The sequence below is a fragment of the Furipterus horrens genome, unplaced genomic scaffold (assembly GCF_987537825.1).
Source record: "Furipterus horrens unplaced genomic scaffold, mFurHor1.1.pri manual_scaffold_4, whole genome shotgun sequence".
NCBI lineage: Eukaryota > Metazoa > Chordata > Mammalia > Chiroptera > Furipteridae > Furipterus > Furipterus horrens.
In genome coordinates, this window is record NW_028327174.1 from 89,659,111 (window position 1) to 89,676,825 (window position 17,715).

The 17,715-nt window shown below is 35.1% G+C and overlaps 1 protein-coding gene across 1 annotated transcript in view; it reads left to right on the forward strand.

Annotated features, from left to right (window-relative positions):
- Nucleotides 1–17,715, forward strand: part of UBL3 (ubiquitin like 3) — a 66,070-nt gene that overhangs the window by 5,528 nt on the left and 42,827 nt on the right. The window lies entirely within an intron of this gene.

Below are 17,715 nucleotides of genomic sequence, written 5' to 3' on the forward strand. Positions count from 1 at the left end.
TGCTCCTCTGTCAGGTCTCGCATCTGCTGCCTGGTGAGCTGTGTCACCGGGATTTCAATTGTTGTCTGCTTCATTCTAACAGATTTGTGTTTAGCTTTGCTTCCCGGGCAGGCTATAGGGGGCAGAGCCCCATGCATTTTCACTGGGGGGAGGGGGGGCTGCAGCGATCAGCGACCTTTTTCGCCACTCTGTGGTGCTTTGTGTGGGGGCGGGAGTCCAAGATGGATTCCTGCCGTTACTCTCCACTGAGAGACCGGGAGGCTCCTTCCCCACAGTCTCACAGTCCAAGGCAATGGGGGGTCTGCCTTCCCCAGCGTTGGAATCCCGAGCTGCCGGATCTCGACTGCAGCCGGGATTGCTCCCCTGGTGTTTCTCGCAGTCCCACTGCTATTCCCGCTGCTACCTTGGACAGCTCAGCCCGACCTTTCCGTCCCGATTCTGATCTCACCCCTCCTACCCATCCAGACGAGCACCGCTGGTTTATAACTTCATATGTTGGACTTCCATGTAGTTTTATTTTCTGGAATTTATAGTTATCTTTTGTTTTGAGGTAGTCGAATTCCTTCTTAGTTGTAGAGGGAGACTGAGCATGTCAGTCTAAGCCTTCATCTTGGCGGGAAGTCCTCTCTCCCTCAACTTTCAATGCTCCTTTTGAGCTCTAAATCCTCCTTCCACTCCCCCGTGAAAACAATGTTTAGTTCACCCTAGCTCATAGAGAAGGGAAGGTAGGGAGGAAGAACATTGATGTGAGAAGAGAAACATCAGTCGCCTCTCATATGTGGCCCGACTGGGGACTGAACCTGCAACCCAGGCATGTGCCCTGACTGGCAACCTTTTTCTTTGCGGATGATGCCCAACCAACTGAGCCACACCAGTCAGAGCTAAGCATTACTCTCTTTGTTACTTATGGAAAAAAAAAAAAGTAGATATTGTTTCATACTACTACTAATAATAATTGTATTAAATATTAAGTCTTTTACTTACTACTTTGAAAATGGAAAATATATTTGTAATATTAAGGCTTAAAGTTATTTAAATTAGTGGATAAAGTACTGATGGCTCCACTAGCTTACAGAATAGAAACAGTAAATGTATTTTAGGAGACTGAAGTATATGCTTTTTAAATAGGCTTTTTAAGAATTCCTGTCATTGGTGCGTAAAATTGACTGTAGAATTCATGGTAACTGGACTCTCTGGGTGAGAGATTCTTAATCAGTACATTTTCTGAATATGTGAAATTTATTTTAGAAATATCCCAATCTAACAGTTTTGAATTACTGTCCTGTTAATGCTGATATGCTATGCATAATTTAACTTATATTTGGTGACTTAAAGCCTAGTAGATATTTTTGAGAATTAAAATGCTAAATTGTTTTTTCAAGGCAAAATTGACATTTTAACCTATGTGAGAAAGTACCTGCTTTTCAGAAGAAACTAATGTTATGGAGAGACCATTTTGAAAACATGTTTAGATATTTTCAGTCTGTCAAAAAATCTTGCTTACAGAGTTTCAGTGGACTTTGGACCCATTTTTTTGAAACATAAAAAAACAACATATTTTGCTTAGTTTGCAAAAATATCTGACATCAGGGAAAAAACATTTAATAACATTGACATCAGGTAACTGACTTTTAATAAAAATTTGTGCGTATTTGGTGATAGAATATAAAAGTGATCCGATCTAGTAAACCAATAAGTGATATATTCTTTTATATGGAGGTATGCATCTTTGTGAGCTAGGTTTTTCTGTTATGTCTTTGAGAGCTCTTAAAACCAAGAGTCAGAATACATTGAACTTTGCAAATTGGGAAACCAAGAAATTTAAAAAATAGAGAAGATATTCAGTAATAGTGCCCTTACTTAATATACTAATACTAATTTTATTTTTAGTGACTGCATGATTAAAACAAATTAATATTTTAAATAGTTAATATAATTAATATTTGATTTGTAAGTTAATATGCATATATAGGAGATACATGCTCAAGTATTTTACAATTGGGATTTTCAGTCAAAAAATTTTAGAAGGCATTGCACAAAATAATAAGATTTCTGAATGTTTTTATTTCTTGTGTTTGATAATTATAGTTGTTCTGTCTCCTGCCTTGTTGAGAAATTATATTTTTCTGTGGTCAGTATGCCTAGCTATCCCTCTCTAACTATTTACAGTTGTGATTCTTATTTGCTCTGGATGTAGAAACCAGGTTTTCAAGTTTATTTGAATGAAGTGTATTAAAAATGAGCAAATGGTATCTGAATTGGATTTTTAGGAGATGCCCTATGGTAAAGTATATGATCTTTATTTCATGGACTTGATCATGTCTGTTGTGGTTGCTTAGAGTTCTGTTTACTTGAGGGACTTATTTTCTGGTATTAAGCATGTTTTGCAGAGATGTAGGTTCTTGATAGTGAAGAACCATGTAGATGATTTTAAAAAATAAAATTACATGTACGGCTTTATTTGAGCTCATAGGGGAGAGACGCTAATAATTGTTTTATACTTGCTATTTACCAGGCAGATACTTGGCATTTTACATGATAACATTTAATCTAATCCTTCCAGTGATCCTTGATACAGTTGGCATATATTTAAAACTGCTACAGCCCACCAGGTGAAGACCACCAGAAATGCATTTGTAGCTGGACAAGTTAGGTTTGTTGATTTGCAGCAGCAAGGTAGAGTACATGCCTACGGAACGCTATGTAGTCTTCAGAAGAGGAAATTAAGTTTTTGATAACATTTGGGCAGTGCAAGATAATTCTAATCAGAGACCAGGAAAAGTGGAGGCTAGCTCTGGATGGAATGCTGTCACACATGAAGTGGAAGGAGGTTAGTGATGGGAGGTCTTAGCTGTCGTTGTTGAGGAGGTAAGAGAAATGAAGGGGATTGGGGGAGATCTTTAGTCATTTTGGAGCTGCAGCATGGCCCTGGGAGAAATTGTTATCTTTGGTCTTCTATTGACCTTGTCTGTGACTTTTAGAGACAACACAGTGTGATTATCAGCAGAGATGATTTTTACTTTTTCTCAGAAAGGGTAAAGGAGCTAGGATAAGAACTTGGGTTTGAAGACGATAGTGATGAACATACTAATCCCTTACCCCCTGCCACACCTGAGCAAATCTTGCTAAATCCCTCAGGCACACTCTCCTAAGTAGGATTTCTCTGATTCCTTCCCAGAACTTGTTTCACACGGTCACTGCTAGATGCTCTGAGCTGGCATAGTCCAGTAAATATGACTTTTATTTAAATATCTTTGCAAAACACTATATATGATCTCTGGGTTGGAATGATTTTAATGAAAGCAGATTGTCTAATTAATTGCTAAAATTAAAGGGAGGTGTTTTGTTTTGTTTTGTTTTTTAATAGTCTTTGGAGCTTTGAGTTCTCCTGTATTGGGTTGGCCAAAAAGTCCATATGGTTTTTTTCTGTAAAATAAAAAGAAAAATTTTCATTTTCACCAATAACTATTGATTTGGATATTTTGAGTATGTCGGCTATCTACCGTGTGGTATAACATTGATTGTTCTCAATTAATTTGATCACTATCAACTTCAACTGGTCTACCCGACAACCATGCAGCATCGTCCAGGGAGAAATCTCTAGCATGAAACTTCACAGACCACTTTTGACACGTTTGATCCACACACTGCACAAATCTTATTTTTGCATTTCAGTTGCCTTTTTGCCTTTCTTAAAATAATAAAGCTTAATATACCAAAAATATTGTATATTTTCTTCCATCTTCAATATTAAAATGGCTACACAAAATTCACCATAAGCTGTTTTTTTAAATGCACACTGAGATAACAGCTGTCACAATACAATCTAACAAAATTGTTTGAAATGAAATTAAAGACAACTAAGTGCTACTAGAACCATTTACCAAATGAACTTTTTGGCCAACCCAGTATATCTCTTATATGTAGAATATGTTTTTTCAATAAATTTACCACTATGTTGCTTTATATATGTAAAGCAGATTGATTTGTTACCTTTTAGTGTTTTCAGAGTATTCTGTTCTTGTCTTCATATTGTTACTGTTATGTCAGATTTTCTATTGATTTAAATCTATGGTCTTAAGTAAAATACATACATGGGCAATTTTCTGTGGCTGGATTTTGAGAAGAAAGTGTTCTTTCCTCTGAAGGAAATAGTCCAAGTTAGGCATTATATCTCTATGAACTTAAATTAAGGTGGCAATTCATTGTGTCTAGACAAAATTTCTCTCATGATACATGTTTAATTTTTTATTTTATTTTTTACTTTCAAATAAAATTTGTGGCTTTGCCTTAGAAATATTCCTGCTTTTGTATCCTGCATCTTATATTTAGTGATATATGTCATGAACAGCTTCCATAAGTATAGACCCATATAATTTTGAACGGGTTCTGCTAGAAGTGCATAAATTGTTCAGCTGATTCCATATTTATGTATAGGCATTTAAAGCTATGATAAGCAATGAAATAATGCATATTTTAAAACATTTCTTTTGATTCTTGTCTGATAATTCCTTTAAAATAAAATTCTTAGGAATATAGTTGCTATATTACATATGTGTTAAAAACTTGGTGGATGGGGAAGATTCATATTTACTAATTTCTGGATAAACCTCACTTCATTATGCATTATCCTCTTAATATGCTAGATTATATTTCATTTACAATGTTTGCAATTTTCCTCATGAGGAAGATATACTAGTAATTTTAATTTCTTGTAAAGTTTTTGATATAGGCATCAGGGTTATGCTGATTTTATAATATAAGCTGGGAAATGTTTTTTATGCTCTGAGGAGTTTGTGAAGATCAATATTATTTCAATAGAAATGTTTGCAAGAATTCACTGGTGAAGCCATCTGGAGTTTTCTGGGGGATTATTGATTCTCTTTCCTCAATACATATATAACTATTAATATTTTCTATTTAAAAAAAATCAGTATTGACAAATTTCGGTTTTCAAGGGATTTGTTCATTTTTATCTGAATTTTCTTAACATGGCTTAAAATTTTTCACAGTATTTTATTATCTTTATGATGTTTGTAATGCTATCTGCTTTGTAAAATCTGTTTGCTGGCTATTTGTGCTTTCTCTTTGTCTCTTCAGTTTTTTAAAAGCCAACTTTCAGATTTAAATTTTTAAAAATTTTCTGTTAGGTTCTGCTTTTACCTTTAATTTCTTTTCTTCTGTTTTTAAAAAAAATTAATTTGCAAGTTTTTTGAGATGGTTACACAAATCAATCTGTTCTTTTTTTAAATATATACATTTAAGTCTTATGAACTTTCCCTAGAAATGCAATTTCAGCTGGATCTCACAAGTCTGATATATCATATTTTTATTTATCACTCAATTCAAAATATTTTTTTAAATTCCATTGTGGTTTCTTCTATGATACCTGGGTTATTTAGACATAGCATATAGTATAATAGCAAAGCATTTGGGGATTTTTTTAAGTTATATTTTTGTTGTTGATATCCAGTTTAATACTACTGTGGTCTTAGGATCATTTGTTCCATGATATCAATTGTGAGTAATTTGTTGGCGCTTTCTTTAGAGTTAATTTTAGAAAATTCAGTGTGGTATGCTAAATATTATTTAAATCAAGTTTATTAATCATGTTTAAAGCCTTTACTGACTTTTAAATTTTTTTTTTAATTACTCAGTTGGGAGAAATGTGTTAAAATCTCCAACTGTGTGAGGATTTGTCTATGTTCTTTCAGTTCTTTCAAATTTTGCCTTATACATTTTGAGGCTAAGTTAGTGGCTGCTATTATATTTACGATTGTTGTACAGCATCTCTTGATTGCATCATTTCCTCTTTCTTGTGCTTGATTTAATTTTGTGTTATTTTGTACAGTAACGTGCTGTATAGGCTTGTGGCCTAGGAGCAGCAGTAGACTATACCATATGGCCTAGGTGTGCAGTAGGCTGTACCATTCAGGTTTGTGTAAGTGCACTCTGTGATGTTTACACAAGCATAAAATCATGTGATGACACATTTCTCACAATTTATCCTATAGTTAAGTGACACCCAACTGTATTGTGTGCTTATGCATGGCTTTTATTGTAATTTTGCATGGAGTTTGTACAGTATCTTGAACCCATGGTTTGCTGTCTTTTGTTACTTTGACAATTTTCTTAGCTGGTAGTCTTTAAATATCGTTTCTACCCAATTCTTGCCTTTCCTTCTGGGACTGCAGTTACATGTATGCTAGGTCATTTCACAGTTTCCATTTCCCCCCCTCTGTGTATCAGGTTGAATATTTTTACTGACCTGTCTTCAAGTTCATTTATCGTGTCTTTCCTGCCCATTATCCAGGAATACCAATTATTGAGTTATTGATTTTGGTTTTTTGTATTTTCAGTCCTAAAATTTACAGATTCAAAATCTCACAACGTTTTCATCTACTTTCTTGGTTATAGTAATTGTTGTTGTAATGATCCTGTCTAATGACTCTAATACCTATGTCACTCACAAACCTATTTCTGTTGTCTGATTTTTGATCATTTGATTTTTTTTTTTGTAGAATGCCGGTTAATGTTTTATTAACATTGTGATGAAAAATTATAGAGGATCAGAATGGTGTCATCTTTCTCCTGATAGGATTTAATGTTATCTGGCCAGTAAAACACGGACTGCTTTGATTCATCAGTGACTGATATGTCATGATGTGGAATTCAGGGAAATCAAGAAATTCACATAGCCTCACTCCTAGTGTGTAGTGCTTCTGAGGTTTCACTTGGAACTTTGGAATATTTATTAAGATGTACCTTCCTTGGCAAGCCCTGAATTCCAAGTATTTTTAAGCTGGTGAGAGCTCTGCTTAGCTTTTTAGCCTCTTTGAAGCATCTTCTCGCTAGGTTTTCCTGTCCGTCTGTTCTTTTATTTTTGATTCAGCACATTCCTTCTGGGAGGGCAAAAATTGAACAGAATGTGGAGCTCATTCTTTTATCTGGGAGCCTCAATTTCTGGCTACTTTCAATTTTTGTCTTCCCAGCCCAGTGGGACTGATACCGGGGCCAGGATGCTGCTTTCTGTGTGGCTCTGTGCCCTGTACTGGTAATTGGCAGGTACTTCAAGGGGAAAAAGTAGGGGTATTCTCAATGTGCTCCCTTCTCTAGGGGGTCCTAACCGCTATGTACTGGCTCTCTTGGTTGCTCTCTCCATGCCTTCAAATAACAAGGTTTTTTGCTTGTTAGTTTTTTATTTTATCTCACTTTTATAGTAGTTTTAGTGGGAAATTTGGTCTGATATTGCTCTTCCCTCATAGCTGACTTAATTGCCTTCTCTTTTTGAATAGCTAAAATTAATTAAATACTTGACTATGTTGCATACCATGGTACCACCAGCCAAGCAGTTTTCTTAAGTCAGACGTGTAGGAGTCATCCTTGATTCCTTCCTTTCCTTCATCCCCTGAATATACTCTATTTCAAAACATATCTGGAATCTTATCAACTTTTCTGTTATTCCATACTATTGCAAGCACCACCTCTCTCCTGGACTATATTGGTCTTGGAACTAATACTTCCATTTCCAGTCACATTCCCCTGTAATACATTTTCTGGAAATAGTTTGAGTGACCTTTATGAGACATAAATTGAGTTATCTTTCTCTCTGAAAAACAGGAAACTTCAGCAGGTTTCCATCGAAGAGTAAATTCTGATGGCATAAGATCACAGATCCTTACTGTGGCCTTCCAGAGTCCTGCATCATCTGCCTCCTGTCTGTCTTTATGATCTTACCTCGCTGGCCTACTATGCTTCCATTTTAGGAGTTCCTCTCAGTTCCTCACAAAAACCACAGGCTTTTCACATAGCTGGGCTGGGCCTTTGCACATACCATCAGTTCTTTTGCCTAAAATACTTACCACTTTGTGTGTGTGTGTGTGTGGGTGTGGGTGTGTGTGCGCGGGCACACACACGCACTTTAGTATTTTACATTTAGGTCTAGGACCCACTTTGAATTAATTTTTGTTATACTTCTATACCATCGTATAGGTAATGCCTTCTTAGCTTTTCTGTCCTCAGAAACACTGACCACATTAAGGTTGAATTTTTTTACTCCCTTGGTTTCTCTCTCAGGACCCTATTGGCTTTTCCTACATAGCATTTGTCACACTTTGTAGTTCATTTGTTTGTCTTCTAGTAGGCCATGGATTCTGAGAGTAGGTAGGTGTCTTTCATATGCCACTACAGCCAGTCAGCACCTGGAATGGCACCTTTTGTGTGGGAGGTTCTTCATAAATATTTGTGGATTAAAAGAGTAAATGACTGTGATAGGCACTATGTCAAGCTTAGTACTTAAAATGGATTTAAAAACCCCAAAAAGTCTCAGAACAAGACTCTCAGGTGGTAGGCACTAGTGATAGCTTCATTTTGTCAGTGAGGAAAGTGAGACTTAGTCATGTTTGGGAAATTTCCTGAAGCTAGCTTTTTTGTGTTCTTGGATTTTTTTTACTTTTCTAACTTTTTGGTCATTCTTTACTCCCCTTATGTTATATCCTTTTCACTGTATCTTAAAGCTGATGGCTGTGATTATACTAATATTCCATTATTTCAATTTTAGCTTCTTGCCTTTGCTTAACATTTAATAATAGCTAAAATGTCAGAAAAGGAATTGGAAATTTGTAATGGAAATTGAGAAAGTGTTAATACTTGAAGTGGTAGATTTGTGGTGTGTCTATCAACTATTGTGATTTATTTTTTTCAAGCTATAAAATTCTCTCGTTACTTTGTAACTATAAATACACTGTTATAATTAATTATATATTTGAATATTATATATAAAGTATATATTTGAAGAACACTTTTTGAGCCTTCTTTACTTAAAGAACTGTTTAGTTATACAGATTTTTAATTTTGGCACTCTATAATCAGTAGAATTTCTATGTTAGACATCATTTTATATCCAAAGTCTATATGTAATAGTCCTGCTCTTTTTATTTCTTTGCATTATTCATTCAATCAAATCAAGTATTTTTTAACACATGCTCTATGCCAAGCACTTTTTAGGTTCTGGTGTACAATGGTGAATGCAACTAAAGAAAATGCCTTAGTAAAATATATAGTATGTTAGAAGTTGATCAGTATTACAGATAAAAATAAAGCAGGAAAGAGTTGGAGAGTGAGAAAAAGAGTATGCCTGTGGTGTTCAATTTTAAATAGTATGATCCAGGAAGAGCTCACTAAGATGCTGACATTTGTACAGAGGTCTGAAGGAGATGGGAGCAAGCCTTCTTGGGGAATTACCTCTAGGCAGAGGGAATATTACCTCAGTTGATTTCTTCGTTCCTTTTCAGTTTCTCTCACTATTTCTTCTGCCAGTCCTTCCCTTAAATTTTTGTTTCTTGTGGTTTTTGTTTTCTGCTCCTCTCTGTGATTTAAGTGATCATTACCTTCCTCAGTAATTTGTGCAACAAACATTTATTGGATTCCAACATGTCAGGTCGATTCTGTCAGCATTTCATCAGTTTTCTCAAATATCTCTCAAATCAGTTTCCTCTTTACCTTCAATTAGGTCTTCATCCACATATGTTCCCCTTTATTTACCCACAACTATCTGACTTTCACCTGTTCCCAGGTTTTTCTTTTGAAAGCACAAACCTCATCATTTGACTATTTACTTAATAAAGATTGTTACTTATAGGCTATCCAGTCCAAGGGCTTAGGTGGTGGCGTTAAGGCTCTTAACAGTTGGGCTGAGATCCAGCTTCATCTTCTGCTGTTGCCCCCTTGTATGTCCTCTTTGCTTGAGTTGTAATGAATCCTCTGCTTGCCCACAACTCTTTTCATTAACTTTTATGTTTACCTCTTTCATTCTGGCTTCTAAGCCTTCTCTTTCTGCTTAGAACATACCTCTTCTCTCCTTTCTTGCTGATTTGGCGCTTGAGACTTGTTTTCAGTTGCAGCATTAATTCCTTGGTCATGCCTTCACACTTTGTCAGGCCGGCCCTTAACCACTATAGGTAAAGCATATGCTGGGAGCTCCAGACCAAAAGTAACAGTTGAAGCAAAGCCTTCTCCTAGGATGGACCAAGGGAGGATAGCCAGAGTGACATAATGGCTTTTTTTTAAAGAGTTGCCAGCAGTGTAAGGCATCTAGTTCAGAGGAACAGAACTAACTTAAATCTTGTGTAGATCTCATCATCACTGGTTCTGACAGCCCAGAGATTTCTAGGTAGTGGTGAGTTGTAGCTGTACTTGCCATCACATTTTAACACCTAGTGAGCATGGCCAAGTCCACAGAAAAAGCTAAGGAAAAGGATTGAAATCCTAGCTAATTAGTCTGGAATTCAGAGCAGGGCCTCTTTTTCAATTACTCTAACAAATGTCATTACTCTAGTACTTGTAAATATTTTTATGTTGCCTATACTAGGCAGATCTGTGTTCTTTCAGGGCAGAGAGAGGTTTTTTTCTTACTCATTTCTATATCACTGTGTCTAGCATGGTGCCTACACATAGAGAATACTCAATGAAGATTAAATCAGCACTGCAGCTGTATCCAGTAAAACTTTCTTGATGATCAAAATGTTCTTTGTCTTTGCTGTGTAATAAAGTACAGTACCTGTGGCTATTGAGTATTTAGAGAGTGACTACTGTGACTGAGGAACTGAGATTTTTTAGTTTAATTAACTTAAATGTAAATAGCTACATGGGGCTAATAGGTACTATATTGTATACAGTGTAGTTATACACTTATATAAATCTCTCAGTGGACTAAAGAGATCTCTGATTTTGGGGGCAGAGGGAGGTACTTGGATCCCAAATGGTCCTAGATTGCTAAGCTTTAGGTTTTACTTTGTGGTTTTATTTTCTCTCAATGTCAGCATCCATTTTTTTTGCTATATTATGTGTATTGTCATCAGCTTTTTAATTTTTCAGATTTTAGTCTGCATGACATAGAAAGATATAATCAAGTTTATAGAATTCTCTTAAAAATGCAAATAATTTAAAACCTGGGAGTCATTTTTGAACTCTCTTTAACCCCAGTAAGAATGTGAAATTAGCCCTCAGGAAAGAAGGGGGCTGAAAATATAAATTAGTGTGAGCATTCAGTTGAAGAAAAAACAATACCAATATGAGATCACATGAATTCACCAAGAGAGAAGGGCAGCCTAAAAATACAGTGACTGTATTTAGAGACAGGAGAATTTTAAAAATGACAAAAGGAAGAGAGTTACAGGAAAGGGTTTTTAAACAAGTTTGATTATCTTGAAAGCCATTCAAGGAGAAACCCAAGGGGAAGAGCGGTTGGGTGTAGCAGGTAGTGGAGGGAGGTGAAACATACAGACTAAAGTCCATCTTGCATAACCTGGCAAAGGCTGTAATGGATCTCAACTCATCAAGTGTGATCAAAACAGTGTTGTTGTTATTATTCCCAGTTTTCTTCCATATTGAAGTGCTAGGCGTGTAAGAATTAAGTATGTTCACTTTTTTTTTAAAGTTATTACTGTTTTCAGTTTCTGTGTCCATTTCTAACTTTCTCAACCCTTTCTATTGGTCAGAATGTTTTGCTTTGCTCCTGTATATAATCTGGTCAGGTATTAATAGTACTTGCTTTTTGCTCTGAGATTGAGCCTTTTTAAATCCTGCATAAGTGAATCTCTCTATTATTATTACTAGGGTTGTTGATTCAGTAGCAACCATTCAGTTCATGCTTCAATGCAGAAGGATTGCTAAGAGAAGTTATGTTATTTCTTGTTAAATTCTCCATACCCAGAGAAAGACAGTTTTACTAAAAATTGGGACAACTTGCCTCTCAGAGGAGTTGTCAGATTTCCAGCTGGCACAGGAAGCAGCAAAATGCTCTTTCATTGCCCAAAGTACCATCTACCTCACTGCTTTGGGACTTAGGACAGGCAGCGAAGGAAAATTAAAAAACTGGGAAAACATTTTTCTTAAATATTTTTATTATGAAGTAGAGATGGGCTCACTCTTAGGTTGTGTATAGTGCAGATATAAGCTTATTATTAAATTTTTTTTCAGATTATGCCAACACAAGAGACATTTCTGAAATCTCATATCTTAATTAGAACCACTAGGACAAAAAGGAGAGCAGTCTATCCTGAAATTTAAAAATTATTTTCTTGTTTCCCAGATGACTTGAATATCTTTGTAAATTTTAGTTACCTGAGAAGTACACCAAAGATAATCACAAGGGCAAAACGGAGATGTCCCAGAGTAGGTACGTCAGATAGTACAAAGGCAAGAACAGCAGTAATCCTTCTACCTATTTGAAAACATAGTCACATATGTGTCCATTTATTATTAATGTCCACTAAAGAGTAACTTTCCTAATTTGACCATTCTTGTTTTATTAATCTTAGCATCTGATTTAAAAAAAAAACTATTTAGAAAGAAAGATTATCATAATTATGCATTAGCAAGTAGGTGAATGTAATTGCCACTCGGCAATAAGTGAAATGTAAGTTATCCTCCTTAGTAAATTTAGTGACATCCTTTCTGTGATCTCTTGATATATTTGGCCAGTGTTTTATAAAGGAAAGTGTTTATTTGGCTTGTCTTATTTTGCCCTTTCTTAGCTGTAGTCTATTTTTTATTTATTTGCATTTAAAAATCTAAACCTTATTTTTTATTGTTTTATTCTAATTATGTAACTGATTAGAAAAGCAGTAGAATTATTGTAAAACTTGTAAAATAGAAAGGATTTTTTAAAACAAAACACCATTTATAAAATTTTATTACTTAGTATAAATGCTGTTAAGGTTTTGTTCTTGACTTTGTGCTGTGTGTGCATTTGTATGGTTGATGGTTCATTTTGAAATTTTCAGATTTGAGGAGGTCTTAAAGATTAAATTTATCTGTGTAAAGGCAGTTAACATTCACTCCTAAGAAAGCTTTAAGTCTTTGAGTTTTTCCAAATAATAAAATAGGCTTCTTTTTAGCACATCTTATCTGTATCATTTTTCCTTTTAAAAAAAAAATTGTTACCAGAGGATATGTTTATTGACTTTCTTTATTTATTTTAAAGATTTTATTTATTTTCAAAGATAGGGGAAGGGAGGGAGAAAGGGTAAGAAACATTGATGTGTGAGAGAAACATCAGTTGATTGCCTCTCATATGCCCCCCAGTCAGGGACCTGGCCCACAGCACAGACATGTGCTCTTACTGGGAATCGAACCATTGACCTTTGGGGTTGCAGTGCACTGAGCCACACCAGAGCCACACCAGCCAGGGCAATATGTTTATTGGTTTGAGAGAGAGAGGAACAGAGAGTGAGAGAGAAACATTGACCCATTGCCTCTTGTATGGGGATCAAAACTGCAGTGTAGGTGTGTACCCTGAACAGGAATCGGACCTGCAGCCTTTTGGTGTATGGTCAATGGGACGACGCTCCAGCCAATTGAGCCACCTGACCAGGATCCATTTTTCCTTTTTAAAATGCAGTCTTCTTTCTGGGATTGTATAGAGTCTAATATGAATGAGCCAGTGACAAGAAACATTTTGCTAATTTTACTTCAGTATGTTCCCTAAAGGTAAAGCAAAACAAACATTCACCTAAATAAGAATACTTTTTCAGTAGAATCAAAAGGAGAAGGAGTTTGAGTTTAAAAAGAATCTTATACTTTAAATTTCAATTATAGTTTATTTACTCTGCTGTCCTGTCAAAAGTTAAAAATCTCTAAATGTATGATTTTAAAAATTTATATATTTTTTTAGAAAGTCACCCAAAGAAGTTAGCATGTTCTTTTGGGAAGAACAGTCTTCCAGTGCCAAGTGAAATGAACTATACGCAAAACAATAAGTAGTACAACATTATTTTTAAGGGTTTAAACCAGATTTAAACCTTGGCTTTCTGTTTCCAAAGCCTGTTGTATGACAGTGTAACATCTCTGGAATTATTAAAGGAAGGTGTACTGTGTGTATTATTAAATACTACATATTGATTAGACACGAGGCAGCTCATTTTATGTACGCATATGATAAGATTATAGAGCAAAAAGACAGCATTCATTGAACAAATACTAGTAAGATAAGGGGTTGACTTTTACTATCTTTAGTATGCAGTTTGTATGTGGCCGTAACCTAAACATGCTTATTTGAGCAGTGTTTATAAATTGATTCTTTAGATTGAAAGAACAAGAAAGTAGAGTAGAAGACAACTCAAGGTGGGGGTAAAAACACCCTTGATTTGTCTAATACCACTTCAAATATAGAAACCATGAATGTACAATAAACTCCAGGACCGCAAGGAATCTGGGAGTAGTCTAAATCTAGAATCCATTTTATGTTACTATAAAAAGTTTAAGGACCTCTCAGTCAGATTCTGCTAATCTCTGGTACTTTTTTGTGGGGTCACTAACATATAACCATCACTCGCGTCTTCATTAGAGAAGCTTCTTCCAGAAACGAAACAAAATACCATGTGTTGGAAGTTAAGAGACATTGTTAGGCTTATCTAAAAACCATAAACCATTCCTTTAAGCTTATATGTAGAATCTGTTACATTTCTGAAGTGGTTGACATTTTATCTTTGTAGTTGTCTGTAGAAAATTTGGAGGGTAGGGGGTTGGGTAAAGGGGATTATTATCTTTGAATTATCTCTTGTAATGAGGTCTTAGGTTTTTAATCAGCCTTTGACATTAATGAATGTTGCTCATTACTTCTTTTTGTGGGGGGAGTCTTTGGGTTCTTTCAAAATTGTCTCTCTCCAGACTGCTGATATGATTTGCCTTCTCCCTCTCCCTGTCCCTGACCCTGACCCTGACCCTGTCCCTCTACTTCTCCTTTTCCCTCTCCCTCTCCTCGTTAAATGATGTACTTTTTGATAGAAAGAATGAGCACATTTTACTTTAGAAAACTGCTTATAAAAAAGAAATATGCATAATTTCTGGTGCCCTAGTATTTTAATTCATTATTATAACTCAATAGTAATTATCCAGAATTGGTTAATGAGAATATGACTGCTTTATTAGATTAAATCTTAATAATTCCATGAACAGGTAGATTAATGTTTTCCAGATATGTAGTAGTACTATTATTTGTTATTCTAACTTCTGTTACGGATAGATACTGCAACAAAGCAACCTTACTTGACCTTTTCCATCTTACATTGTATATTTCTCATTTTCTGTCCCAAAGCTAAATGACTGATTTTACAGTTGGACTCAACTTATTTTTTCAATCACAGTCCACATTCAGTATTACTTTGTATTAGTTTCAGGTGTACAACATAATGGTTAGACAGTCATATACTTTACAAAGTGTTCTACCTGATATTTCCAGTACCCACCTAACACCATACATAATTATTTACAATTTTATTGACTATATTTCCTGTGCTGTACTTTTCATACCCATGACTGTTCTGTAACTACCAACCTGTACTTCTCAGTCCCTTTACCTTTTTTACCCATGAAGTCATCTCTTTGAGATTATAACATTGAGAGTCACTTGGGTGGAATTTTGTAAGCCCTTATTTTAAGTTTTATGAAAAATTTCAGACATATACGGAAGTGGATAGAATAGTATAGTGAAACCTCATGTATCTTATGTTCCAGCTTCGACAGTTATCAACTAATGGTCAGTAACGATTTATCTGTAACCTGCTATACTTGCTCCTCTTGGATTATTCTGAATCCAATCCCAAATATAGGTATTTGATGTATATGTATGAGATATGTAATGACTCTTTAAAAACAACCACAGTATTCATCACAGTTTCAAACTTAATAATTACCTAATATTATCAAGTATACAGCTAGATATAAAGCATATAAAGACAAACTTTTATTCTTTTAGCAATATGAGCTGAAAGCATTAAAAATACTAACATTTCAAAATTATTTAGCATTGAAGTGGTTTTGTCTTAAGAATATTGAGAAGTGGAGAAGGCATAGGAAAGTTTCTTTTAAATCCTACCTTAGCATTCTCTATTTTTCTACCTTACCTTTAAAAAGAAGTAAAAAATATTTTCACTTTGCTGTCGGAATTTACAAATTATACACTGACCACTAATGTTGGTACAAGCCCACTTGTAACATATATATTATATGAAATAAGAATTTTTAAAATAGGAACAAACTATTTTTGAAAGGTTGAAAAGTTGCGTCAGGATTTAGAGATAGTTTTTGAATAGAGAAGTATCATTCAGAAATTGATTGGCTTTAATTTGGGAAACCACTAGGGTGCTGTCTTACTCTTTTATTGGAAAGGAAAGGAAGAAAATAAATAGCAGCTGTACCTCTGGTCAAGTTTGTTGTCTTTTTCCTTTGCTCTGTAAGAGAGTAGTAGTTCTTTAAATAATTGATGTTAAGTGTCTCTGAATGCCTGTGCTTTTGAGGGCTCTACAGAAACTATTAACTTTCTCTTCCTGACTGAAAGAGGATATGTTAGTATCTTTTTTTCTTAGTAAGTCTAAATTTAGATTTCTTGATCATGAATTAGAAAGTTTGTTGAGTGTGCTGAACTAGGGGTAAAATATGTGTTTTCTTATTTTTTAGATTTTTTTTTTTTTCACTTCTTCACTTCATTTTTTCACTCCTTGCTGCAATTAAGGGTGAAAGAGAGACTGAAAATAAATGTTTGCCAACAGTTCAAGCTAGGAGGAGTTATTTTTCTGTTGCTCTTGAAGTGAATAAAAGCAGAAGTTTAAAAAAGTTCTCTGAATCAAGTTTCATTTGGAATCCTTGGCTTACTTAAAAAGCATTTCATTATTTCAGGATGCCATTTACTCAGCTCCCCACTCTCCCATCTCTCAAAACCCTGGCCCAGTTTTGGATTAGAGTAGGGAGTGGCCACACAAAAGTTTATACATGTTTTATGCTTGTACATGGGAATTTGCACTTGAGTTTCCACTTAAACGAATTTGATAATCTTATGTTGACTGGAGTTTCATTTTGTTTGTGTGTTTTGTTTTTTTAATCTATGATTACTTTCTTTTTTAAAGAAATATTTATTTATTTTTAGAGAAAAGGGAAAGGAAGGAGAAAAAGAGAGAGAGAAACATTGATCTGCTGCCTCTCTCAGTCCCCCAACTGAGGACCTGGCTCACAACCCAGGCATGTGCTCTGACCAAGAATCAAACCTGTAACCCTTCGGTCTACAGGCCGGCACTCAATCCATTTAGCCACACCAGCCAGGGCTATGATTACTTTCTGCTTTTAAAATTGGATGGCAAGATTGTTATTCAAAAAATCAAAAACCTCTAGAAACCCTGGCCTTCCTAATACATTGAAGTTATCTTGCTTATGGCCCTTTTCCTGTTCCTTCCCAACCATTCTTTTATCTGTATCACTGCAGTTAGCCTTATTATCATAATTCTGTACCCCTAAAGCCCCAAGGGTGGGGAGAATCTATCTAAAGCAGTGATTAAAACACAAGAACAAGCATACATGGCTCAAATCATATTTTTAAAAATTCAAGATTTCTGCTGCTTCTACAGATCTATCAAACAGGAGGCAAAGTAAGCAGAGAAATAAATTTAGTTGTTGCAATTTATATTTTCATTTTAAACATTACAGCATACTGAGCTAGTAGCATTTCCCCACACTGACATTCAAAATCTAAACTCGAAAATGCTTTTTGTTCCTTTATTCCAGAATTAGTAAAATATAGCCAATAAGAAATTAAATTCAAGTATTCACCTTTTACCCACAATTTTCAGGATTGAAGTGGTTTAGCATTTAACAGTGTAGCTTAGAATTGAATAGTCCTCAGCCCAACATGTTCGAAATGAAGAGGAAACAGCACATCAACAT